General features: G+C 41.2%; 1 protein-coding gene across 9 annotated transcripts in view; it reads left to right on the top strand.

Moving 5' to 3' along the window:
• The window catches only part of myocd (myocardin), a 633805-nt gene that overhangs the window by 198921 nt on the left and 422628 nt on the right, over positions 1-12256 (top strand). For 2 of the 9 annotated variants that reach the window (XM_060844262.1, XM_060844269.1), the window contains exon 1: positions 2515-2615. The exons of the other annotated variants lie outside the window; for them this stretch is intronic. The gene's annotated coding sequence lies outside the window, so the exon portion shown is untranslated. Of the gene's footprint in view, positions 1-2514; positions 2616-12256 lie in introns of those variants that run through there. 9 annotated transcript variants of the gene reach the window in all.

Below are 12256 nucleotides of genomic sequence, written 5' to 3' on the forward strand. Positions count from 1 at the left end.
TGCCTTCAGAGCTGCAATTTGGTACAGTTGAGAAAAAAAAGGAGTTGCAAACCCGGTTCCGGTCACATAGTGTGGGTAGTACTTAATTCGTCTTGTGCTGCTTAAGTTGGCTTGTTGATACACTCTGTGACCGTAATGAACCAGGAAACACTTCCCATTATGAAAGCTTTTCATCTTTATTTGTAGTCAGACTGAACCTATAAGAAGAAAGTGGTCAGGGTTGAGAATGTATGTAAAATAAGCTCGTAGCTAATTTGATTCTGCCCAATATAGTAGTTCCCATGGCAAAAATATCCCAGTAACAAGGGAGTGCCTCAAACATACCTTTTTATTTTTGGATTTGTACGAAACACATGGGAAAATTATATTTGGGTCTTGTATCATTTTTGGATCGGATATGTTCCCAGATTTCTATTAACAGGTGAGCTGTTGTCAGAACTTTTAAAAATAATCCTGTGTAAATGTAAAAGCAGACTTAGCGCTTTATTTTAATCAATGCTGATTTAGCTAACTGCTGAAAGTAACGTTTATGAATTTTCTTTCCATTGGTGGGCGGCACGGTGGCACAGTGGTTAGCACTGCTGCCTCACAGCGCCTGAGACCCGGGTTCAATTCCCGACTCAGGCGACTGACTGTGTGGAGTTTGCACGTTCTCCCCGTGTCTGCGTGGGTTTCCTCCGGGTGCTCCGGTTTCCTCCCACAGTCCAAAGATGTGCGGGTCAGGTGAATTGGCCATGCTAAATTGCCCATAGTGTTAGGTAAGGGGTAAATGTAGGGGTATGAGTGGGTTTCGCTTCGGCGGGTCGGTGTGGACTTGTTGGGCCGAAGGGCCTGTTTCCCACACTGTAAGTCTAATCTAATCTAATCTAATTTCTCATTCAGTACCTTTTGAGGCAGTTCTGAACAATTCATTGCTGCCTATTCAGTTTCTGCACTCATTTTAAGATGTTTCATTGATGTTGTTGTGGTTCATGTTGAACATGTTTCATTGATGATATACGACTGAAATCCACTGCACAGGTGACCAGCTAGAAGCTTGACACTCTGTCCTTTAAAGCATAGGCAACACGTTTCCATTGTACTATTTTTTTCAGATATGCTGGTTTATCCTATTGCAAGATTTGTAGACCTAGAAATTTGCAAAAGGGACTATGACCTCAATAATCTGAAATTAGAATACACGTTCTCTTAATGTCAGCAACTTGAGTTATATCTCCGCACACATGGAAGAAAAATTGAAAGTTCAAATGGTGCTTGTTGCTGCATACTCAAACAGCCCCGAAAAACGATAACTCAGATTGCCTAAGGTAAGAATATATTCAGGAATATGCATTCCCGTTATGGATGTTTGTATTGACTTTGTTCATTGGTCCTTTTGGCATTAGAATGTTGTTCCTGAGCAAGAGCAGAAGATCACAGGAGGGGCATTTCTAGCAGTGGTGCTCGGCCTTCTACCTATGAGCTAGAAGACCAAAGTTGTGCTGTAAGGCATCTGAGCAGACTGATTTAAAAAAATGTAAAGGTGACCGGAAAACACACCTCCATCTGCAACAACGGAGCTGAGATTGAGATGGTCAAGTTCCTTGGAGTGACAATAACTGGCAACCTGTCCTGGTCTTCCCACGAAGATGTGACAGACAAGAAGGCACAACAATGCCTCTTCTTCCTCAAGCGGCTCAGGAAATTTGGCATGTCCATAAGGACCCTCACTACCTTCAGCTTCCATAGATGCACTATTGCAAGCATACTGTCAAGGTGCATAATGACCTGCTACAGCAACTGCTCTGCCCAGGACCCTAAGAAGCTACAGAAGGAGGCAAACACAGCCCAGACCATCATGGGAGCCAACCTTCCATCCATGGACTCCATTTACGTGGCTCGCTACCTCCACACCCCGGTAATGATCTCCTATAACTCCTACAACCTTTTTCTGTCAGGTAGAAGATACAGACGCCTGAACACATGCACCAGCCAGTTCAGGAACAGCTTCTTCCCAACCGTTATTAGACTGATGAATGGATTCTCTAGCCTCAAATAATGCTGATCTTGCTAATGTTTATGTCACCCAGCACACAACCTGTGCAATGGTAACCTCTATGCCTCTGTCTAAATCTTTTTGATCTATACCTCCTTGCTTACTATGATCTGCCTGGTACTGATCGTAAACAAAGCTTTTCACTATACTTCAGTACATATGACAATAAGTCAATCAGTCAATAACTGGTACAACTTAACCAGACAAATGCCACACGATAGCCAGTATTATTGGAGATTCTGATTTTGTAAATCACTGTTTGAAGTCTGTTTTTGCTTAATTTAACTTCCAAGGATGTGGGATGTTGTTGGCTCGGCCAGCGTTTTCATTACACATCCTTGATTGGCCTTGAGTGGATGGTAATGAGTGATTGGCAATATACCACCATAACCACTGCAAGTGATGGTTATCTGTCAGTGTGGGAAAAACCCAGTCAAGTATTTCATGTTTGAAGTTCATTTTCACATGAGGAATAGTCAACACACGGAACAGACTTGTGAATACAATCGTGGATGTAACAACGCCAAAATCATTCAAGAAAGAACTGAATGTTGAGATCGGCAGGATATTTCTGAATAAGGTAAGGTGAACTGGATTGTCTCCTTGTCCGGAACTTTCTTGTTTTATATTTGTGAAAAAGAAAAGAAGTTAAAAGGTTCCATGGGAACTATGGCACTAAAATCCTAAGTGGTAGAAATTTCATTAAAGTGAGCAAGTGGAGAACAGAACATGAAAGATGCTAAAAGACTTATATTGGATAAAAAGAAAATGTTGAATGGATCAAAAGTGAGTCTGGGAGCTGAATGACCTCTATGACACAATCTGATCTTTTTTTGTTTTTTCCCACACAGCAGTAAATGACGTACTCAGAGAGTACTTCTATATTTAAGATACAGTGTGTCACTACTCTGGCAAACTCAAGTCACAAGCAAGCAACTCACAGTTTTGTCTGATATTTTAAAAGATTAGAGAAGTGATGCTGTTGCTTTTAACTTAAAAGGAGGAATTAGATCTTCTGTTGACTTTGCTTCATGTGAACGCCCATGTCATTAATTTTTCTGCATATTAATCAACTCTGCCACAATGCTGGAAGTGCCTCACCACATCAGAGACTTGGTTTTGAAGAAGACTGATGCTAACGTGTGAATGTTATCACAATCTTATAACTGTAAACTTTGAAAATATCCTACTGCTTCATGGGAGGAGAGTGTGGGGAGAACAAGTGGAACTGAGCAGGAGGTTGGAATAGCATTTGACATCTTGAAACCCAAAGCTCAGGTCAAGCACTAACAAATCAGGATTTCTTCTTTGTTTCTCAGGTTTATGTTCTTTCTCTCCTTGTTTCTTTGCCAATTCTTGTTTTTTTTATTTGTGATTGCCTTATTTGATGAGTTTTGGATCATCAGATCAAGCTGTAGGTGTGCTACAGAAATACAGATATAGGATGAATGTGAGGTGTGTGTGTGTGTGAGAGAGAGAGAGAGGTTGGTGGCACGTAAACTGGTGGAGTAATAAAGGACATTGAACCTCTCCTTACATTGCTAGGCATTCATCTAGCTGGCTGAGACTGGATGGCAAACTAGGTTGGCATGGTCTGGTGTCATAACCTTCACTGCTGGTCCTGGGGAGAGTGTCTTCTGTCCAGCCAGATTGCCAGATCTCTGCCAGCGAAGGAGGCATCAAATTTCACTTCGTTGCCACATCTGGGGCCACTGTCCATAAATGTGCAGGGCAGCTGCAGACTAACATCAGAAACAGTGCCATCTTTAAAAGGTGGCACCAGTGCCAAGGATACCAGTCAAATTCAGGATAACCTGGAAGTGACGAGTTCAGGGAACAGTAAGTGGTAGAATGGCGCTAGAATTGACAAAAGGGAATGCTATAGGAATGGAGTAGGTCATTACTGAGGTGAGTTTGGTAAGATGCTGCAAGACCTCATGGCGAGAAACCTACAACAATCTCAACGAAACTGACATCGTGGAAAAAAGTTTTAGATTCAGCCCATAAAGTCTGGAACTGGCTTCAGGGACATAGGAGCTAACAATCTGATTTAAAATACCATAGGCAAATTAAACAGGGTAATAATTATCCTCTGTTCATTATTATTTTAAATAAATATGTAATTAACATTATCCTGAGAGCAATATCTCGACTATCCTTTCCCAGTCCACAATTGTTGTAAATAAAACAGTAACAAGCTGAAACTTTTGAAATAAAATTGTTTTAGTTTTGGACATGACATGTTAGTTCAAATGGACAACACCCCAATCTCTAGCCCCATCATGTTTGAACTGGCTCTAAATAATGTTTATGAACACAATGTAAGTGTTGGAAGTGTGTATTGAGTTACTAAAGCCCCTCTCATTAAAGGGGCCATTACAGGTTGCTTCAGGAAAGGAAATTAACACCTTTCCCAGTGATTTCTGTCAGCCAGTAGAAACTTGAATGGCTGTACAAGGTTGTTACATCATATTCCAATCTGGTATTGTTCCCCACTATATTGACACACCTACAGCTTGATTCTGTAGCACAGTCTTTGAATTTAGCTCAGTTTCTAAACCCAAAGGAGACTCCTCTCTTGATCCGAATTGAGGTTCACACTGACATTGTTGGCTAATTGTGAGTGCCCAATCTGTGCAATTTGACTCATGATCAAAATGTCATTGGCTTTTCCTTCTACAACTGCAGGCTTTCCCTTAGTCTGGCAGCCAAGTGTCCATTATTCATGTACAGTTTAACAGAGAGTACAGTGAAGGCAGCATGACCATTCCCAATATCCAGCCAAACCTCTAGTGGCCACGGCCTGAGTGTGATCAGGGAACTCTTAAAACAGTTACAGCACCTCAAACACAAAACTGGCCAAGCATACCTACCTTATCCCAATTCAAAAGTCAAATCTGCAGAATCCCCTTCTGAATTGCTTCCTCGCTGACAAAAAGAGTTGACCTTTTGCAGTTGAAACTTCAGAGTTGCGTTGAACTTATTGTTCTGCTGTGCCCATTGCTGTGGTATAGTTCCCTGAGACTCCACTGCCCAAAGAGTCTCTTTCAAGGGAAGACAGTGTGCAGTCACAACTTCACTAGACAAGTAATTCAGAAGCCAATGTTAATATTCTGTACAGTAAGGCTTAAATTCCACAACTATTAGAACATGCCTTGTGTCTGTCCATCTGATTCTGGTTGGAATTTAAATTCAGTTTGTGAAATTTGGAATGAAGCACTGCTCACAGTCATGCTGACCATTAGACTATTGTTGATTGCGATTAAAAACCCACTGGGTTCATGAATGCGAAGGAAACCTGTCATCCTCCGCTGATCAGGCCGACATGTGGCTTCAGACTTAGAATGAGGTTGACTCTTCGCTACCCTCTAAATCATAGAAAATCCCTACACTGTGGAAGCAGGTCAATCAGCCCATCATGTTCACATCGACCCTTGGAAGAGGATCCCACTCAGACCCACTTCCCTATCTTATTGCCCATAACCTTGCATTTCCCAATGCTAATCCTTCTAGCTGGCACATCACTGGACACTATGGCCAATCCACCTAACCTGCACATCTTTGGACTGAATGTTGAAATGGTCGAATGTAGACTCATAGAATTGTACAGCTGTACAGCATGGAAACAGACCCTTCAGTCCAACTCATCCATGCCAACCAGATATCCTAAATTAATCATGTTCAAGGGATGAGCAGCAAATACTGGCCTTCCTTGTCACGTACCCCCCAAAAACTAAAGAACACGTTTTTGTTCTGCATGAGGCTGGGCAGATTGTTCAGATCTGGGGTGCATTATAGAAAAGCCAAGCAATGTGTTCTCCTGTAATCCAGACAGAGACACACACTCCAGGAGAGGAAACTCGATAGGACTAGGTATGGAAACTCAAGCTATTTATCCTCTCTCTGCATTCACCCTCCAGTCCAAGCATGCTATCTGCCAATTTGAAATTACTTAATTTAACATATGTGGAGATCAGACCTGGGAACCAGCTAGATTGTGTCTCAGACCCATCCCAAGTAGTTTTTTTGTCAAGTTGAGTCATCATGGGAAATGGAACAATTCATTTTCAACACTATGTTTTGCTTTAAACCATTAGTTGCCAATATATCATGGTAGGTACAATTATGTGATTGTAATCTTTCCATATTGATGACTAAGTAATTTTTTTTTAAAAGGTAGGATGTGCTCATATATTTGTAGAACCATACAGTGGAAAGTGAGAGACCCAGGGTTAGAGAGTTTAAAAAAAACTTGAATTTATATTGTCCCTTTTTGGTAAGTTTTTTAACATTTCCTGAACTTTTTCCCATGTTCTTTTCATGAAACAGTTACTGTTCCTGGAAGGATAGCCAGAGTAATGCACCACAGAAAAGGAGTTTGTTTGCTTGGTGATCCCTCTCCATGAGAATGCAGTTTGTTCAAGGCAGTTCCTGGGATTCATTTTTGAATCTGCACCAAGTAATGACTGGACTGTAAACAACTATAACAAGTGTGCAGTTGACTGTGAAAATGACAACAAATTTTATATTGGTTCCCTGGGGGGATACAGTTTGGAATGACTATCCCTCAGTACTATTAATCACAATGTGTTCTGGGAAAATTCCGAACATCCATGTGGTCACAGCCCTATGGCAAAATGGAACAGCACCAAGAAAATAGCTTTGGGGATTTAAACAAATATTGCAACGTAGTTGTGAAGACGGTATGATTAATATTTTTTGTTAAAACTTACTATGCTTTAAAAGTGACCCTGGTGTGACTTAAGATTTAGTGGTGGCACAATGTATTAGAGGGTCTCTTTAATTGAAGTGCGGTGTGAATTAATCAGCAGATTGAACTGGGTAAACATTTCATTCAAATTGTTGGATTTAGATATCTAAAAACCCATATACATTAATACAATAAAGTTATATATTTAAAAGTCATTCACGATTTGCAGAAAATTAAGCAAAATCAATGTGCTTTTGCTGCAAACATTCTAAATTACGTACCTTAAAAAATGCATCTTTCCATATTGATGACTGATTTGATTTTTTTTAAAGGTGGGATATATTCATATGTTTAGGGAATCATACAGGCGAAAGTGAGAGACCCAGGGTTAGAGATTTAAAAAAAAGACTTGAATTTATACTGTCCCAAAACATGCAAAGGCAAGTATTGATGCAAGCAATTTGTAATCTGATCAGTCCGTTTCTAATCTTGAAATCCAACCTAAATTTGATTCTGTGGAAATACAGAATGGACAAGTGTGTCTCTTTCACCAGTCTTTCTTGTTTTTTTTCCATTACAGGACAAGAAGCGTAGTTCAAAATTTCTCAAATCATTTCTTGTGCGCAACTGTATGTGCAAAGTATTCTCAAAACTGTCAGGAGGAAAGTACTTTCTGTAAAAAGTGAAATGTTTGGATATGTATGTATGAATGTTGAGAGCAAATGCTTCCACATTTGTTTGAATGCAAGACTGTTTACATCTGTTTCTTGTAGCAGGAAGGCTTATCTATGTCCAGGGTATTAGATGCTTTATTTTTTCACAATATATGAACACCCTCTAAAGTAATGGAAATAAGGACAGTCATAAAGATTTAAACAAGAGACAAAATAAATTCTTTCTTAGATTTGCTTTTTTGGATTGGATATTTTCATAAGGGAGACAAAGTTTCCAAGTCCTTTATTCCACCTACACGATTCACACAGTTGAGATGGTGCAGAGAACCAGTCAGAAATCCAGTAAGTAGATCCCTTCAGTGAGTTGCATATGGATGATATTTTGAAGTTGTATACTAAATTGAAATTCAACATCCTGACAGCTTTCAGATCACAGTGAAAATTGGATGAAATTTATTGGAAATAACAAAGTACTGAGGCATGGAACTATAACTGTCCATTCTTCTCAATAGGTCCAGATCACATCAGCCTTCTCCCAACCTCACTTCATCTCTGTCCATCAACACATCCTTCTATTCTGTTGGCTGTTGCCCATCTAGCCTCCCCCCATGCTATTTGACTTAAGCACTCCATACAGTAGATCGCCATACATCTATGAAAAATTTGGAAGTAAGTGCACTACATGGAGTAAAATGGCCCAAACTTATAGTGCAAAGCAAATTTAAACCAGATTGGGATCAGGATCAATTATGGTGTAGTGAATCAAATCACATACTTCTTGGTCTCCATGAGTAGGCACCAGAGATGAGATCACTTATTTATCATCATCATCATCTTCTGAATTTATGGTATGTAAATTGGATGCATTAGAACTTGATAGGATCAGCATCCCTTTGCCAAAGGAAAAATTGATGAATTGACGGTGGTGATACAGCACAGATGATTCAAAGGGTTCACAACATTTCCAAACTGTGCATATTTCAGTGCTATTTTTGCAAAGATTATTCAGTCATTATTTGTAATTAAAGAGGAACTGACCAATTTGCTTTTATAATGGTATTGATTACAGAAATGGCACGAAAACCTCATGTTCGTAACAGCAGCACTTCCTGTTCCGTGTTTACACTCTAGGATTTATACTGTAGTAATTTGTGCTGAGTTTGTTACTCACACATGTGTTAACTTGTTATAACAGCAAGAACAATAAACTCTGGGACAAAGAGCTGGAAGAGCAATTACCTCTAAAGAGTTTGTATTTATACGGGGCTGTTCACACCCTCAGGCAAACTTAAACTGCTTCAAGGTCAATGAAGGGGAAATAAAATCCCTAAACCCTTCACCCATTGAGGGAAATGAGGATGTAATCAGTAAGAACAGAAATCAGATTGACCAAGTGCTTCAAAGCTTCAGTGAAGTGACTGAAGTTTTAAAGTGTTGAAGCTTAGTTCCTTTTGCTGACTGTGCATATTCCACTATCTGTAAATAATGAGTTTTAGTGACCACTGTCTGCTGAGTTTTGCTGATAACTTTTCAGTTACACTGCATTTTTGTTAAATTTCTATGGCACTAAGTTAATGTTCAGCTGAAAGGGCCACATCTTACAGACAGTCACTTCTTCACATGTGCAACTCCTAAGTTAGAATTTTGGTGTACATTTGTGTATCATATAAACAGCTCAGTGAACCTTGAGTTCAGCCAAAGTTGGTGCTATGGTGAAGTTTAATGGTTATGCCGAGAGCAATAAATGAAGTGAATAAGGGAAATTAAATGATCAGGATGCAAAAGGCCAGGTTCTAGCCATTAGATTGAAATTTGTTGATTAAAAGGCAGATCAAGGATTTTAATGGCCGTAACCTGTTTGTAACACATTAACATGACAAGAACATTCATTAGAACTTATATTTGCCAGATTAAATGGTGCATTTGGAACAAATGTATATGCCTTTTTTTAATGACTGATTAAAACTGGCATGGAGCAGGTGAGATTGTCTTCAGTTAGATATTGAGTGAGTGAGAGCTGCTTCTCTTTTCTGATTGAGATGGTTGGAATGGGAGAGTGGACATTTGAGTTGTTTTTAGGTGTTGGGTGATTATTGTCCGAGGGAGAATGGGGTCCCTCTTGCCTGGAGGAGGGTGGATTGTGACATGCCTGTGGAGCCTTATGGGTTTGAGAGGGAGGGAGCTGGATGACACTGGGATTGGTCCAGGATTTTGGAAGGTGAAGCCTGGGAGAGTCCAGAGTCAATGAGAATAGCCCAAGGGTTATGGGAGCATTGAAGGAGGTAGAGAGAAGGTCAAAGGTGACCAAGGGAGCATGGAACACATTGGCTGGCAGCTCTAGAACAACAAAGTGTTGAGAAATACCCCTTCATCAACAGGAAACAGAGCTGGAGATCTCTTGGATGGAGGAAATTATACTAGACTTGGTGGAGATAGCATTGTGTTCGGTGTGAGGCAGAAGAATCATAGAGTCATAGAACCCTGCAGTGTGGAAGCAGGCTATTTGGCCCATTGAGTTCACACTGACCTTTCAAAGAACATCTCACCCAGACCCACCCACCCTATCTTATCCCCTTAACCCTGCATTTCCCATGGTTAACCTACACATCTTTGAAATGTGGCGGGAAACCGGAGCACCTGGAAGAAACCCACACAGACACGGGGAGAACATGCACACTCCACACAGATGTCGCCCAAGGCTGGAATTGAACCTGGGTCCCTGGCACTGTGAGGTAGCAGTGCTAACCACTGAGACATTGTGCCAACCCAGATCGTCATTGATCCACAGTTGCAAGGGCATAAACAAGGCCTTGTAGACTCTGTTGGTCATATTTCTATTCACAGTTCATCTCGTACTGCTACGATGCATCTAGGGCACCCAGTGTTTGTGGAGGAGGAGAGGCATTGGAAGATATGGGCCATTGGCCACGTGCACCAAAAGGCCAGCAGAGAGCAGCACCAAAGGGTGAGGCTGCTCTGGATACAGGTGAGTGCAACACTGAACAATGGCACATAATTGAATGTACTGTCCACAGGCCAATGACCTGCCAATCTCAGAAGTGACAAGATGACTGAAATCACAGCTGTTTCCTGCTGACCTATGTCAACCTCTTCATGAAGGCCTACAGCTGTTAGGAATAGGAGACAATGCTCTGGCAGTAGAATTAAAGATCACCCATGACATTGAGCTTCTACACCACTGGATTGTTTCATGATATTGTGGGGGATGTCTGTTACATTTTGTAGACAGACGGAAGGATTGGGTGGATTCTCACTCTCATTGGTCAGATAAACCGTTTAACCCTGCATTCCGCCATTTGAGAGATGATGGTCCACTCATCCGCATTCCTGCATCTAACACAACTCTGGTCTGCGTCAACTGGCTGCCACTCATTTAGGCCTTATGTGACTTCACGTGCTGAGGCTGTCAGAGTTTATTATTGTCATAACTCTTCACTCACAAAAATACACTGTTTTCTGGCCTCGCAAGAGTCACTTTGCTGAAATGTCAGCCATTTCTGCACCTGGTTGTACTTGTGCAGCCCCTTGGCTCCTAGTGTTTGCTGGAATCTCCATTCAGGTTGACTTGGCCAGGCCAGTGTCTCCTGGTGCCATTGCAAGGAAAGAACTCTCTTCTGCCTTTCAAAGAACAAAGAACAGTACAGTGCAGGAACAGGCTCTTCAGCCCACCAAAACTGTGCCAACATGTGATGCCTTTCTAAACTAAAAAAACCTTTTGCCTCTATGTTGTCCCTATCCCTCTATTCATGTATCTGCCAAGATGCCTCTCAAATGTTACAATTGTATCCACCTTAAACACTGTTCTCTGGCAGCACATTCCAGGCATTTACTACTGTGTGTAAAAATCTTGCCTCTCACATCTCCTTTAATCTTATCCTCTTTTTACCTTAAAGCTGTGTGCCCTAATATTTGATATTTCTACCCAGGGGGAAAAAACTCTGACCATCCATTCTATCTATAATTTGTAAATTTCTGTCAGGTCACCTCTCATCCTTTGACATTCAAGTAAAACCAAACCAAGTTTTCCAATCTCTCCTCATAGCTAATACCCTCCAAACCAGGCAACATCCTGGTAAACCATTTCTCCAAAGCCTCCACATCCTTAAAGTAGGGTGGTGCCCAGAACTGTACACAATATTCCAAATGTGGCCTAACTAAAGTTTGATACAGCAGCAGCATGACATCAATTTTTATACCCCATGCCCTGACCAATGAAGGGAATATGCTATGTGCCGCCTTCATTTGTGTTGTGACTTTAGGGAATTGTGGACCTGTACGCCTAGATCCTTCTGTATGTTAATGCTCCTCAGCGTTCTGCCATTGACTGTATACTTCCCTCCTGCATGAGATCTCCCAAAATGCATCACTGGATATATCCAGATTAAGCTCCACCTACCATTTCTCTGCCCAAGTCTCCAGCCTATCCAAATAGTGCTGTGTCATCTGGTAATCCTCCTCACTATCCACAGCTCCCAACCTTTGTGTCGTCTGCAAACCTACTCATCCCCACTTTCCTGAAGGGCTTGAAGGAAACACTAGAATGAAGTATTACTGAAACTGCTGGTAGCAGGCTGAGACATGTGTATTTCTCTGGAGTGGCAGCAGATTTTCAATAGAACTGGAGGCAAATGGTGAGAGGGTGTGGCAGCAATTTCCAAAGATCAAACCTGCACTCTTGAATCAAAAGTGATGCAACTGGCCCGCAGAAAGTGGATGCCATTTAAAAATCATGCCAGGACAATTTGATATCATTTCATGATGCTAGGGTTGTTCACATTGAGCCCAACCTCTGCTGCAGAGTTGGTTATGCCCCTC

Source organism: Hemiscyllium ocellatum, chromosome 25, assembly GCF_020745735.1.
Source record: "Hemiscyllium ocellatum isolate sHemOce1 chromosome 25, sHemOce1.pat.X.cur, whole genome shotgun sequence".
Classification (NCBI taxonomy): Eukaryota; Metazoa; Chordata; class Chondrichthyes; order Orectolobiformes; family Hemiscylliidae; genus Hemiscyllium; species Hemiscyllium ocellatum.